Source organism: Heterocephalus glaber, unplaced genomic scaffold, assembly GCF_053883595.1.
Source record: "Heterocephalus glaber isolate CG9 unplaced genomic scaffold, H.glaber_assembly_v1.0 deba00000347, whole genome shotgun sequence".
Classification (NCBI taxonomy): Eukaryota; Metazoa; Chordata; class Mammalia; order Rodentia; family Bathyergidae; genus Heterocephalus; species Heterocephalus glaber.
This window is the reverse complement of record NW_028258143.1, coordinates 18575134-18591435: the sequence shown is the minus strand read 5'-3', so window position 1 is coordinate 18591435 and position 16302 is coordinate 18575134. Positions and strand designations below refer to the sequence as shown.

At 35.4% G+C, this 16302-nt stretch overlaps 1 pseudogene; it reads left to right on the top strand.

Moving 5' to 3' along the window:
- The first annotated feature begins 3634 nt into the window (after positions 1–3634).
- LOC101714212 (14-3-3 protein epsilon pseudogene) lies at positions 3635–4366 on the top strand (annotated as a pseudogene).
- Positions 4367–16302: the final 11936 nt, after the last annotated feature.

Sequence of the window (16302 nt, the reverse complement as noted above, 5' to 3'; positions counted from 1 at the left end):
GCAAAGCACTGCCCTAGTATAATCAAATAAGAGCACATGTGATGTTACACCCACTTCCTCTGCTCCTATTAAAGGTTTCCATTTTTTAACTGTATCATTCCAGAATATTTCTTAACAGCTCTTTGGGCAGGTACTACCAATTTATTTCTGATTGTATTTTTTGTCTTAGATTATAACTTCAACTTCCTATCCTCAGCTTTGGAATCTCACTAAAGCCTAGTCTTCTTATATTAAAAAATACATTCTGATATATTCTTTCTTTCCATTTACAACTTCTTCAGCTATAAGTTTTCATCAAAGAGGGAAGAAAAAGGCTTAGGTTGATAGTGAGTTAAAAGAACTTCATGTGAAAAAAAAAAGAACTTCATGTGCTGATGCTCATTCCCAGTACGTAGACTTATCCCTGAAAGCATCGAAATTCATTACCCAAAGCGTCTTTATAATGGTAAAATTTAAAACACCATAGAAGGCCAGTTAAATAAATTATTTTGTTTGGGAAAGATTTAACAGTGTCCTGTAAATCACACTGGAGCAAGTAACAGTTTTATATCTATGTATAAATTGTGCTTTTTGGTCTGTTGTCTTAGTGAATCTAAGATGTAAAATTCTTTTGTTAAATCCATTTGGGCTGATGTAGAGATTCTGATGGAGACATTGTTTGAATTCAGAGAAGTAATCTTATTTTCCTCTAAGTAAACTATTCCTGAAATAAAGTCATAAATTATGATGTGGCTTGTTTACCACCAGCAGATACCCCTTTGATTAGCTGTTGCCTGGATCCACTGCAAGATGTACTGGGTCAGGTCAACATTAAAGAAAAAAAGGAACTATGATGCGTTGCCTGGCAAAATTCCAGTTCTAATTAATTAAATTGAAGTGATTTCTTAAATCTTAAAACAGGATTCATGCCTCTGATCAGTACTTTGCCTGAAAGTCAAGAGTAGTGGGCAGAGCTTGGGATAAAAATTGGTCTCAAATAAATGGAAAATAGATTAACCACATTACTGATAAAATATTCTCATTAAAGCAATAATGAAATATCATATCTATATTGTTGGCATTTTTTAAAATGAATGAGGAAGTTTTGAATCATTGAGGGAATGATTCTCAGACTGTACTTACTGCAAATTTTTATAAGGCTATTTTCTGTCTCTCAATAACTAAATATCCTCTTTGATAATTTCAATCTGTTGTAATTTGTCTTAAAAATGTCTAGATGAATGAGTAAAGAATTATGTATAGCAAGATTTTTCTATTTCATAAAATACTGAAAATTTATAAATAGCTAGCTTAAATGTCTAACAATAAAAGAATGACTAAATAAAGTATGATGCTTATGAAGTAGAATCACTATATAGCTGTTAAATCATTTTTATATAAAATTCTTATGATATAATGTGAGCTGGAGAGGCAGGATAGGAATATATATATTTTACTTTTGTGTATATACATATAAATTTTTTGTAGCAAATTTAAGGAGAATAAAACACATAAAATGCTGATAATCAGTCTCTCTACATGATAGGCATAGTACAATCTTCTTCAATATGTTCCTCACTGTATTTTCTAATATATATATAGAATATAACTTACATGTAAAATCAAGTCATACAGTACTGTATTTTAAAAAGTTTTGCTAACACAGTCATAGGAATCTCATGAGTAGGTCTAACAATTTACTTATGCACTATTTTGTAAAACTAATATCAGTTGAGTACTATGTGCAAAGCACAGGACACATGCACACATATACACAGAGAAAATTATCTCAGGTAATAAGAAGTAAATGTAGAGACTTTGTTTCCATTTTTTTCCTTTTCTCATATTTTTTCCTTTCTCTTCTTTCCTTTCCCCTACTCTTACCACTTCCCCTTCCCGTTAGACTTTTTCTTCCTGTTCCACATTATCTATTATACATTTTGATCCTTATTTTCACTTTCAGTTTCCCACACCAGAGAAACTATTTGGTATTTTCACGTGTGTCCTATTTATTTCACTTAAGAGTATAGCCTCATATTCAGCTATAAATTAATCTAGTTTCTCATTCTTTATGGCTGTACCAATAAACTTAATGAATAAAAAAGAAGTAAATGTATAGTATAAGAACTGAAGGATTAGAGAGTTAGGGAGTGGGAATCTTTTGGTGGTGAAAGAAGGATTTTCTTAGGATACTTCAAAATGAGGAAACACCATACAATCACCTGGGTGAAAATGTTCCAAACATAGAGAAGAGCAAGGATGAACAATGTTGGTTTGAGAATATATTTAACATGTTTCAGGTGTACAACAAGGTTATAGTTGTTGGATAGAATTGACATGGTAGAGAACAAAGGCAGAAAATGAAACTGAAGTCAGAAAGCATAGTATCATTTCAGTTGTTTAAAAAGATTTTCCTCTGAGTGGGAATGTGAAACCATCAGAACGTTCTGAGGAAAGGAGATGATTGGGCTGATTTCATGATTACTCTAATCGCAATGTGACTAAAGGGCCATCAAAAGGTCACAGTGAAAGAAATAGGACAAGTTAGGAGACTTTCTGTATACTAAATTTATGTGAGGTCAGTGGGGTTCCAACTAGAGTAGCAGCAATGAGGGAAGTGAGACATAGATTGTGAGTATAACTGAAAATTTAGCCAGTTGGATTTTTTTTTTTTTTTGGTGAACTGACTGTAAAGCACAAAAAGGAGAGGAATCAGCATCATGCTGAGATTTTTTTTTGAGAAACATGAAGAATAGTGTTTTCTTTACTGTTCTAGCAATTCTGTGGGAGGAACAAATTGGTGGCTGAGGAGGAATGGACAGAGAATGAATGATTTTTTGAATATGTCTAATTTGAGAAATCTATTTGACATCCAGGTGTAGACAAACAGTATAAGAAAAATGGATACAAAAATATAGAGTATATGAGAGAAGATGTAAGTGAGGGTAGAGGCTTGTCTGTTGCAGTGTTAAAAAAGTATTTAAAGGGTTATAACTAGATGACCTAACTAATGTCTGTAGTGTAGAAGAGAACAAGCCTTAAGCATTCTAATATTAGAAGTTAGACAGGTTAACAGAAATTCTCAAAGAAGACTGAGCATCTATAGCCAATGCAATATAGTTATTTAGGATGACGGTTCTTGAAATTTATTTAACATATGAATCATGCAAATGTCTTGTTATGATGCATATTTTGATACTTGGAGAATCTAGATGCAGTTTATGATTCTGATTTTATAATAATATCAAGACAATGCCTATTGTTATGGTTGGGATCTTGAATACCCACCTAAAGTACATGCAGGGCTTATGGAAGGTGATTGGTTTATGGGGCACTACAGCTCACTTGCTGTTAGGATGTATGTCCTGGTTGGAGACAGGTCATTGTGGGGTGTCACCTCGGCAGGTATATCTCCCTCCTCAGCTCCTCTTCTCTCTCTCTTCTTCCTAGTCTACATGATGTGAGTAGCTTCTTTCAGTTATGCTCCACTTCCATGCCATTTCAGCCAGGGAGCTGGTGTATGAGCCAAAATAAACCTCTCGTCCTTTAAACAATGGAAGTTGGATACTGAGTCTCAGTGATAAGAAAAGTGACTAAGACAGATTTGGAATCCACTTCTATCCATCGCACAGAGCCTGCCAGAGCCATTGCTGCTATGGATGATAGGGAGGATCTGGTGTACCAGGTGAAGCTGGCTGAGCAGGCTGAGACATATGATGAAATGGTTGAATCAATGAAGAAAGTAGCAGGAATGGATGTGGAACTGATAGTTGAAGAAAGAAACCTCCCATCTATTGCATATTAAAATCAGCAGCATTGAACAGAAAGAAGAAAGCAAGGGAGGAGAAGACAAACTAAAAATGATTTGAGAATATTGGAAAATGGTTGAGAATGAGCTAAAGTTAATCTGTTGTGACATTCTGGATGTACTGGACAAACACCTCATTCCAGCAGCTAACACTGGTGAGTCCAAGGTTTTCTATTATAAAATGAAAGGGGACTACCACAGGTATCTGGCTGAATTTGCCACAGGAAATGACAGGAAGGAGGCTGCAGAGAACAGCCTAGTGACTTATAAGCTGCTAGTGATATTGCAATGACAGAAATTCCACCAATGCATCCCATCCATTTAGGTCTTGCTCTCAAATTTTCTGTATTCTACTATGAAATTCTTCATTCCCCTGACCATGTCTGCAGGTTGGCAAAAGCAGCTTTTGATGATGCAATTTCAGAACTGGATATGCTGTATGAAGAAAGCTATAAGGACTCTACACTTATCATACAGTTGTTACATGATAATCTGACACTATGGACTTCAGACATGTAGGGTGACAGTGAAGAGTAGAATAAAGAAGCACTGCAAGATGTGGAAGATGAAAATCAGTGAGGCATATAAGCCAAGAGAAACCATCTCTCAGGGGCTTCCAGGCTGCTGTCTGTCCCGCTGCTCTCGGCCCAGAGGTAGGGGCTTCTGGGCTGCCTTTCCACCACTCCCAGCCTAGAGGTAGGGGTGCCAACAGCACCACTCTGCCCCCCGGTCAAAATGAGAAGACACATAAACAAGTCACAAAACCAGACTTCCAGATCACCTACAGCAATCCCAAAGGGAAAGGAGATGAAACACTGATACTCGACCACCTGGACTCCCTGAACTGGAAACAAAAGAGGATCTGGAAAAAATGAAATCAGAAATAATCTCTCAGATAACAGCAGAGATTGTGCTCCTAGTACAAGACATGATTAATAAATCTAGAGAAGAGCTGAGGAACATGATGGAATCCCAACAGAGGAAACAAATGGAATCCATAAAACAGATCCAAATAGATTTCCAGGAGATCAAAAACTCCATTGAAAGTCTACACAGCAGAATGAGCCAAATTCTGAGGACAGAATTTCAGATGTAGAAGATAAGATTGCAAGTAGTGACCAGGAAAAGAAAAATTGCTTCAAAATTGTAAGGGATCACAAGAAATCAATCCAGCAGCTGCTAGACGATGCAAAGAAGAATAACATGAGACTGATTGGAGTCAAAGAAGATGACATAAAAAACTGTTCACAGAAGTAATGGCAGAAAACTTCTCAATCAGGTGAAAAGAACTTGACATACAGATAAGTGAGGCATATAGGACTCCAAATAGCCTTGATCAAAAAAAATCTACACATAGGCATATAATTGCTAAGATTCCAGAAACAAAACAGAAGAACAAAGTTCTACAAGCAATTAGAGAAAAGAAACAAATCACATACAAAGGAAAGCCCATCAGAATTACAGCAGACTTCTCAATGCAAACCCTCAAGGCAAGAAGAGCTTGGAGTGGCATATTCCAAGCCTGAAAGGAAAACAGCCTCCAACCCAGATTGATGCACCCTGCAAAATTATCTTTCAAAATTGATGGAGAAATAAGACACTTTCATGACAAAGAGCACCTTAGGAATTTCGTGAATATCAAACCAGCACTCCAAAAAATTTTAGACAATATTCTAGGAACAGACAATGAGGATCACAACCCCATGAAGCACAGCAGAATGAATCCCTGGTGCAACAAGAAATTAAATGTAAAGGGGGAGAATCCAACAAAAAAAAGGTCATGACAATGATAAGTCAATACATATCAGTTATAACCATCAATGTTAATGGTCTCAATTCACCAATCAAAAGAAATAGACTGGTAGAATGGGCCAAGAAGCAAAATCCAACAATATGCTGCATACAAGAAACACACTTAATTCAAAGTGAAACTCATAAACTGAAAGTTAAAGGATGGAAAACAATACTCCATGCAACAGGAACCCCCAAAAAAGCAGGATTAGCTATTTTCTTTGCAGATCGAGTAGATTTCAAACTAACACTAATTAAGACAGACAAAGAAGGACACTACATTCTTGTAAAGGGAAAAATCCAACAGGAAGATGACAATCGTAAATATCTATGCACCAAACACTAGTGAACCCAACTATATAAAACACATACTAATGGACATGAAAAGTCATATATGCACTAATACAATTGTAGTGGGAGAACTCAATACTCCACTGTCACAAATAGATAGATCAACTAGATAAAAAATAAGTAATGAAATACTAGAACTCAATTGAACTCTTGAACAAATGAACTTAACAGATGTTTACAGAATCTTCCACCCCACAAAATCAGAATATACATTCTTCTCAGCTGCACATGGGTCATTCTCCAAAATAGACCACATACTCACTCATCGAACATGTTTAAGTAAGTGCAAATGAATTGGAGTTACCCCCTGTATATTATCAGACTGTAGTGTGATGAAATTGGAGATCCATAGCAAAAGAAACTGCAAAAATTTCATAAACACATCGAAATTGAACAACACACTTCTGAATGACCAATGGGTGACAGAGGAAATTAAAGAAGAAATCAGACAGTTCCTTCAATTAAATGACAATGACAATACAACATATCAGAATCTATGGGACACAATGAAAGCAGTCTTATGAGGGAAATTCATAGCAGTTAATACTCATGTTAGGGAAACAGAACGAGCCCAATTAAACAACCTGGTGCTGAACCTCAAGCTTCTAGAAAAATAAGAACAGGACAACCCCAAAGTTCATACAAGGGAGGAAATTATAAACATCAGAGCAGAAATCAATTCAATGAGGACTAAGAGAACGATGCAAAAATTCAATGAAATGAAGAGTTGATTCTTTGAAAGAATAAACAAAATTGACAAATCCTTAGCCAACCTTATCAGAAAAAGGCAAGAAAAAGCCCAAATCCATGCAATTAGGAATGAAAAGAGTGAAATTACAACAGACCCAGCAGAAATCCAGAGGATCATCAATACCTACTTCCAGAACCTATTCACCAATAAGATGGAAAACACAGAAGAAATGGACAGATTCCTAGATGCATATGAATTACCAAAGTTGAACAAAGAAGACCTAAAAATTCTAAACAACCCAATATCAACCAATGAAATTGAAAATGTAAATAAAAACTTATCAATTAAGAAAAGCCCAGGTCCTGATGGCTTTACTGCTGAATTCTACAAGACATTTAGAGAGGAACTGCTGCCACTACTGTTTAAACTCTTCAATGAAATTGAAAGGGAAGCAGTACTCCCAAATTCATTTCTGGAAGCAAGCATCACCTTGATCCCCAAAGCAGAGAAAGACCCAACCAAAAGAAAATTTGCAGAAATTTTGGAAGATGGACAAAGATTACACCAAAATATAAACAGGTATCAGAGTGTAGGAGTTGTTAGTGAAATTCAGAGATATCTTCTTTTCTCAAGTCACTTGGAAGAAATGCCCCCAAGGAAGTATGCCTGTTTATATGAACTACTTTGATCAATTAATGTGTAAAAAATGTAATGCACACCCCTGGAGGCCATCATCAAGATCCACTGCATGACTCTTCATGATTCTTCTCTCCCAGGATGAACAAGACAGTTTCTGTTACTGATTCCTAAAGCAATTGATATGGAGGAAAGTTTTCCAATGACCAGAGATGACTAGTGTATGTGAATAAGAAATAAACCTTTATTGTTTTAATTTGTAAAAGACTATTTCTGTTATTACTTTATAATAATTGAAGATATCTTAATATATTTAACTTGATAATATGTACTTCAAAATAACATGGAATTTTCAGGGAGAAAGAGAATATTCCAGAAGTGTCACAAGGAGGATGTTGTATTTCTCATTTAAGGCTTAAATGTACCAGTTGTGTGGAAAGAAAAATTGAGGAATCTATATCATTAGAAGGTGAGAAAACAAACCAGATATGAAGAATTTAGGAGATTTTGCTAAGGTTTGTTTGTTTGAAAGGTGTTAAATTGGTCAGATTGAGGAGACATTATTACTCAACCAGACATGTTTTGTATGCACATGGTTGGCCAATTACAGAAATGAGAGTTTTACAAAAGAGAAAAATTTCCTTTACCAAGTAACATAACACATGGAGATAGGACATCACTTCTCAAAACTACCTCTTAGAAATATTTATGAGCTAAAGTAACAAGGTTTTAAGGTTGAGAAAGGTGATTTCAAATGAAGTAATCAGTGTTGTACACATTTGTAATCAAACTTCATGGCTCTTCCTGAAATTCATATTCAGAAAATGGTGGTGTTAGCATGATTTGAGGGTGGAATGTCTACCCTCTGATATGAAAATGTCACCCATGGGACTCCTACCCAGGCCCACATGAAGAATCAGTAGTTTCAACAAAAGTGTCTTTCAAGTCCCTAAAAGTACCCAAGACAACCATCATCATCTTGACCTACACATAGAGGTGGTATCTATAGCAAAGCTACTAGGAGTCTAAAAATATGTTAAAGTGAAGCCTCCAGAATTAGTAATTCTTAAAGTCAACTAAAAGCAAGTACCTGAAAAAAAAGTAAAGCTAGAGGGCTCATTCAGATTGTCTCTCAGTTTCAATATGAGGAAGATTTGAATAAGAGATCAAGGATGGTCTGGGTTGCTTGGAGTAATCAATAATATAAGATTCAGGTCCGGCAGATAGTAATACTTTAGCTGTTTTTTTTTTTTTTTTTTTTGTATAACCAGCAAAGTCAAAGACATAATGTAGGTGCTTGTATAACTATTTGAGATGAAACTATTAAAATATGTCATAAATATTCTCATCTTTCAGACCATACAAAACCAGGAAGCAGGCTGTAGTTTGCTGTCCCTTGATATAACATGTGATAGGATCAGTCACACTTTGCTTTCCAAGAGTATCCACATAATTACTATATAATTACTGCTGAACACAGTCTCACTATTGCTGTTTCTACTGCTGTTCTGGTAACCTTCACTGCAATCCTCATTACATACCACTGCCATGACTGCAACAAACTATTCCAGGACTGCTAACATTCCTTCTGAAATCATCATTCCGAGGACTGCTAGTTTTACCTGCCAGATCGAGGTGCTTGCTCTTTTCTATGCTTTGCTAAACACTGAAGCATCATAACTCTTTTATTGTGCCCCAGAATCCTGTGAAACCTGCATCATCATTAATTTCAATGAAGAGTTGAGAAAACTGTAATTTGGAAAAGCTCATGTCCACTGATATGCAATGCCCTTGGCACCAGTGCAAGAACATAGGATGCTACTATTTTGTGCTTTTCCCATTTTTTAGACACAACTTATATTTTAATCCTCCCCATTTAGGTAAAGTGGTGGTAAGGAAGGTGACCTACTTAATTGGATCTAAATTCCATAAAACCTTGAGACTGTATGACACATTGAAGTGTTCTTCTGCTCTGCTCCTTTCTGATCTCTGTTATCAAATCCCTAAATTGGTTTGCACTGGGCTTAAACATAGCCACTCTTATTTTCCTTTGATTATGTGAAATTAGTTTTCCAGGTTTTAAAATATTTAATATCAATGCAGAGTTGGGGGGAAAGGGACCTATCAAGTTAGAGGTTCAATTTCTTCAGTCTATTTGAAATTGACTTTTTTTCCTGTGAAAGGTATAAAATATTGAAAGTAAAATGCAAAGGCCTAGAACAGATTTCACAATTCCAGAAAACAATCGCTATGGTTTGAGTGTCGCTTCCTAAACTCGTGGTGACATTTAATTTTCATTGTAACAATGTTAACAATATTGATTTAATTTCCATTGTAAGAGGTGGGACCCTTAAGAGGTGATTGGGACACAAGGTCTCGGCCCTCATGAGTGGATTAATGCTGTTATCTCAGGAGTGGGTTAGGAATGGATTCCTAATAGGAAGGAAGAGTTCAGCCTGATTTTCTCTTCCTGCTGGCAGTGTCTCCTTTACCTTCCACCATGTTATGCTGCTCTACCTGTCTTAGAGAAAAGAAGTCTAATGAATAAATGATTGAGATATATAGAAGAGGAACATTCAAGCAGAAAGGACCTGACATTTATGAATTACAATTATTGAATATGTAAGTCAATGCCATAATGTTAAGAAGGAAGTTGGACATTAGCAGGCTTGGAGACAGGAAGCTGGGGGGCTACATGAATAGCAAGTGAGACTTGGAAAACAAAGATCTGCTATTTTTTTTCTTTTATCCTATGTGTTCTTAGTCACTAGTTATAGATAAAGCCCAAACAAGCTGCAGATTTTAAACAGCATTCCAAGAGAATGTAACATCCTGTGAGCATATCAGGTCTAGGGCCATACAAATTCCAGAGAGGTGAGGTTTTGGAAAGAGCCTCAAGGTCTCTACACAGACCAAATGGAAACATTCCACCTAGAGTAAACAGGAACCTTTTGCCTTCTGAGGTTGTATAAAACAACCTTACTTCCCTTGTAAAGCAAAATGATCGCTGAGAAAGGAAATGATATTCCCTAAAGACCTGTGTAAGCACATAAATTTAGTCTGAGCCTTAATTCTGCATAACTGCTACCTTGGCACTTGTAAAGGTTCATGCTTGAAAGTGTAATCTCTTTGTCTATTGCTCTGAAACTCTATTGCTTTACAATAAACTCACTTATACTATGCACAAATGCCTCTGTGTCTTGTCTGAAATTTTTCATTGAAGACACAAAGAACCCAAGAATGTTGCTAGTTCCTGAAAGCGTTAGAATTTGGCTTCCTGATGACAACTGCATCTAGAAGGTCGTTAATGACCATCTTGAGATATTAGAATGTCTTTTCTTTGTAGATGGGGAAGTTGAGACAGAGTGGTGAAATTACATGACCAATGTTATCCCAAGAGTTAGTGATGTTGGTATTGGATTCAAACTGATCTAACCTTAAGGACACCTTCTTAACTTTAATGCCATTTTACTTGAGAGCAGAAATTCGTTCATCTAGAAGTTTTCATATAAATCAACATATTTTTATTATTTCATTTTAAATGTTGTGTCTTTATAAAAAGCATATGTTTTATTTAATGAAGAAAATAAGAGCAGCTATAATTTCACCATTGTGTAACCTCTATTCACACTTTGCTATGTGCTCTTCCTATGTTCTATTTCCCATGGATTTTTAAGGAAAATAACAATGCAATAATGCCTTTCATATACTTGCAATTTCTTATTCCCTTAAGCATTATTTTTCTGGACATCTTTTGGGTTGTGAGCATCTTTCTTAAGTATCCTGAGACATAAAATTTTATATAGTATACAGAGCATGAATGTTACATGTATTTTAATCTGTTTTAGATTTACTTGAAACTTTTAAAAAATGTATACAAAATGCTAATATATATATATATATTTTTATGTGTCATTATTTGTACCAGTTATGATTATTTCTTTTAATCACTTTCCTATAGCTGTTGTATTTGATTATTAGATTATTAGATTTATTATTATCAGATTTTAAAGGTCAATAGTGTCTTCAAGATACACATAATCACCAAAACACAATTATGAAAAGCAGAAAGTTATTCCTGAAATTTAAATGAAGTAATACTTAAAATGTCCTTTTTCTGGCTTACTTGGGTTAAATGATACAGTGGTGGTAATAGGTGAATATTCTTGATAGTAGATGCTTTATTTTTTAAGTTATGACATTTCTAATACACTCAATGTTTAAGGGTGACCCTATTATAGGCAGCTAAATTAAATACAAATTAATGTACAGTCAGAGAGGGACTGAGCTCTCAAAGAAGTGAGAAAAAAAAAGACATCAGAATTGTGTCTGGAGGTGTATCTCAAGAATGTCAGGCTTCAAGATAGAGATGCAATGGCCAGGCCTGCGTGCCTTCTAGACGATAAGCAGTAACTGGGAATTATATTGTAATTAGCACCACGTGGTTGAGGAAGTCCAGATAGGCATAAGTTGCCCAGGTAGCATCTGGACCCATCCCTTCCTGAAAATGCCTTTGTGCTTTCTATGTAGCCTCGTTATGTGACCTGCTTCCCTATGAACCAATATTAGCTAAGAATACTTGGAATCTTACGGGTTATTTATAGTTTGACACACATTCTACCAACATTGTGACTTTGCTGTATAAATTACCCCTGACAAAGGGCCTTGGTAGCAACCCAATTTGGGGTACCTTCCTGTCTCTCAGGAACTATATATCAATAAATTTTTCTTACTGTTAATCTCCGTTGTTTCTTAAAATTCATTCTTCCATTTTGAGGGACATGAGCTCTGTGTATCTGACATCTAGCAGGTTTGGAGTTATATTTTCTCTTATATCCATGCAAATACTTAACTGTTGTTCACCTGTCAACTAATTGCTCTGTATATAGCAACTTTATATGCACCACATGAACACTTCAATAAATTATAAGGTGATGGTTAGCATATATCCAAGAAGAGGGAGTTTGCCTCTTGTGAATGGTTGAGTATACTAATATATTTTGCCCTGAAATAATTGTTAAATAATACCATAGCTATTTAGTGAAAAATCTATAGTGTTTTGAGATCCTTTTTTACTCTACTGCTGCATTATTTTATATTTGTGAGGATTTTAGTAATATAAACAAGTTATCATCTTTTAAATTAAATGCTTTGAAGTGATAGGTATAAATAATTTTATTGAAATATGTGGGTGGAAAGTGACTTTTTATAGTAACTGATGAAAAGAAAAGTTACATGTAAACTGTTTTTTTTCTAAAATACAGTGTATTTGAAACCTAAGGAAGGTAGATCTTTATAAAATGTTATTTGATAATTTTGGTGTGAAATAATCATTAGCTATTTACAGTTTTTGGTACCAGCCTTCTTTTAAATATATTCTAGGTGTAATACACTCTGATATTTTATCAATAATCCTCTTATGTGACAATTCTGTGCATCCTATAATGCTACCCTAAAGACCACTAGACAAACTGATCATCTTTTCTTTATGGATATTTCCAGACTGATAGGATTAAATAAATTATGAGATTTGAAAGATGGGCAAATTAATAAGATAATGAACATATGTTTGAAACACTTTTAAATACATAAGTGAAGAAAACTCAAAAAGATTGATCAAGATATCTGAAGATTATTTATCTATCCTGTTATCATCCAGCATCAAATAAGAGAATTTAATGATAGTTATTGTATAAGTCATTAAACACTGGATCAGGAGGGATCTTGGAATCCATTGGCCTGATCCTTCCATTTTGTAGATGATGGAGCTGAGATTCAGAGGCCTCCTAAAGGCACCAAAGTTGTAACAGATCTGGAAGTAGATTCTAGGTCCCCTGTTTGTCCATCCAGAGTTCTTCTCACATACTGACTCTATTCTGAGATGCAAATACCAGCTTGGTACTGTGACTGAAGGGCCATGTTGGCTTGCTTCCTTGTGCTGAAATGTGAGTGGATAAGCTATATTAATGGGCTCTTCTCTCTAAGCCCGAGTTGCACTCTGTGGAGGAATAGGCTGTATTACTTACCTCTTCCTGTCTGCAATTCCTAGTTCCTTTTTATCTGTCTGCAAACCAAGTTTTGTTAGGAGCATTTAATTTTCAGGCTTGTCTGTGATTGAATCTATATGTCTTTCTTCCACCACGTTTCCTTTTCATCTGCTCCGGCACATTCTCTATATCTTCATTGTCATTTGATATTTCATTTGCTGGAGCGTTTTCTTATTTGTAACCTATCACTTGATTTTATTATTTTCTTTCAGTCTTAGGTTCATTTTGAGTAATGTGTTTTCCTGACACTCTTTTCTCTCAGGAAAATAAAGAGAAAATACAAGACATAGGGGAGAAACCTTCATGTTATTAAGAGTGAAAAACAAATTCTCAGTTTGGCTGTAGCTGTGTCTTTTTTCCTTCATGTTGTTTGTTTTTTGTAAATCTTTTTTTAGGGTGAATAAAAAACCCAAAATTGTACCTGAATCCTCAGACATTTCAGTAATTAGCAAGCTCATTTACACTCTTTTTAATCCATTGGTCAATATAAATCAAGAAACTAAATCAAGAAGAGCTTTTACTAATTAATTTACCCCACTGCATTGCAATATCTTATTAAACTTGTAACATTGATGAAAGTCTTATTAAATAATGCATTGATGTATCCACAAGAGAGCTATATTTAAATAAGATATACCAGGAGACTGGCTAAATTTCTTGACATTGTTTTTGCTTCAGATGTGTTGGGAGGAAATTTTAGAGCCACAAAAGTAAAGCAGTTCCATGGTTTTGTGATGGCATCGCATTTTCTAATCCTGTTCTTTATGATCTGAATGGCCTTGTCATGATGGTGACCTCCAAATGATTTCAGACAAGTTGTAAATATTACCTGTATACCCACAGAGAAAAACAAAGGTTTGTGATCAGTGAGGCTTTATAATAAAATACTGTTGTTAATGTTTTGTAAGCCCTAAAGGCATACATTGACATGCGCTCATTGCTTTATCATTGCAGACATCCGCAGGGTCAGATTTTAGGAGCCAGTGCACACCATGCCCACTGCCAGCTTAGCCTGCTTCTGAGAATGGCAAAAAAAAAAAAAAATAGATGAGAATTTTCACCTCTGCTTTGTTCTATCCATCTTTTGTTTAAAATTATGACATCTGTTTTACTTCTCTAAAGTTATTTCCAATTATTCACTGAGTTCCAAACAAATGGGGTTTACTGAGAATTTTAAAGGGTCATCTAAAAAATTACCACTTTATCTCCAAACTCATTGTTAGCATAAATCATGCTGTCAATGTCTTATCTACCATCTGTTCATCTTGCTCTCTGCTCCTTACACATCAGCCATTCCATCCCGGTCCTCAGCTGTCTAGGTATTTTTGCATTAAGTCATTTTTTTATACCACAGATGTACAATTCTGGATTTAAGTTACTTACTTCTGTTGTTAAGCCTTACTACACAGAGAAATCTTTCCATTCTAACCTTTTCTTACACTCTGCATCAAATCCACCAGGGAATTCTGCAGTTTTTGTCTGTAGGTTCCTTCACAGCAATCACAGTGATACAAGACATTACCATTTTTCACCAGGCTCTTTGCAGCAGGTTCCAAACTGGGTTCCCTACCTCTGTATTTAACCTCTTATTCTATATTGAGGCCAGGGTGCACCTTTTGGGCTACAGGTCACATGATGCCATGGCTTTTGTCCAGACCTACAAGTGATGCCCCCTGATACTCACAACTAAGTCCCAGCAATGGCCACACACTGTAATCTGTTTCCCCACTACCTCTGTAACTCACGTCTTGCTACTCTTGTCCCCTTAGGATTCCTTGCTATTTCATGAACTGTCATACATGGTGCTGGCTTTGTTCTTTTCCATTTGCTATTTTCACTCCCTGGATGATCTTAGTCCAAAGTCTACATGGGCTGGTGGGAGCACTTTCCTTGGGGTTCAGTTGTCACCTTATTAACAAAGCTTTCACTGAGGTGACCTTTAAAAATACCATCACCTCTCTACTATATCCCTGTTTCTTTTGACTGGACAATATTTTTCTTGATAACATTTATTACCTGAATATGTTTGTTGTTTATTCATTTACTGTCTGTCTCTTTCAAGTCTCTTAGAATACAATTTCCATGACAGCAGGACTTCTGCTAGGCTTACACCAGGGGTTTAATAAAGGGCTTAGTGTAGTCTGACTTACTTATCTTTGTGTTTATTGCCTTAGCTTTTGGGGTCATAGTCAAAAAAAATCATTGCCAAAACCAATGTAAAGGAATTTCTCCCCCATAAGTATTTTGTTTTGAGGTGTGTGTGTGTGTGTGTGTGTGTGTGTGCAGGCACACACACACACTTGCCTGATTCACACTAGGGATTGAACCCTGGGCTTTGTACATATTAAGTATATACTTTACCATTGAAATACACCACTAGCTTATCCTATGTTTTATCTTATGTATTTTGTACTTTTGGACTTCACATTTGCACAGGAAAGAAAATAACCAACAAAAAGTAAGAGTAGCCTAAAGAATGGGAGAAATTGTTTGCAAACTGTATATAAGTTAAGGGCTTAATATTCAAATATATAAGATACTCACACAATTTAATGGCATAAAAACCCAAATAAAAATAGACAAAGAACCTGAATGGACATTTTTTCCCCAAAGGATAATTATAGATGGTTCATAGACATGTAAAAATGTGCTCAACATTACGAATTATTACAGAAATCTAAAACAGAAACACAATGAGTTCTCTCGTTTCATACCTACTATGATGACTATTACCAAAAAGACAAGAGATAAATTCTGGTCAGGTTGTGGAGAAAAGGGAAACTTTATATACAATTGGTGCAAATGTAAATTGTAATAGTCTTTATGGAAACAAAAGCCACATAAAGATTCCTCAAAAAATAAAAAGGGAACTACTGTATGATCCAGCAATCAAGAAAATGATATCAGTATCTTAAAGAGATATCTGTACACTTGTGTTCATTATACCATTATTCACAATAGATAACAACTTAAGTGCCTATCATAAGTACTTGATAAAT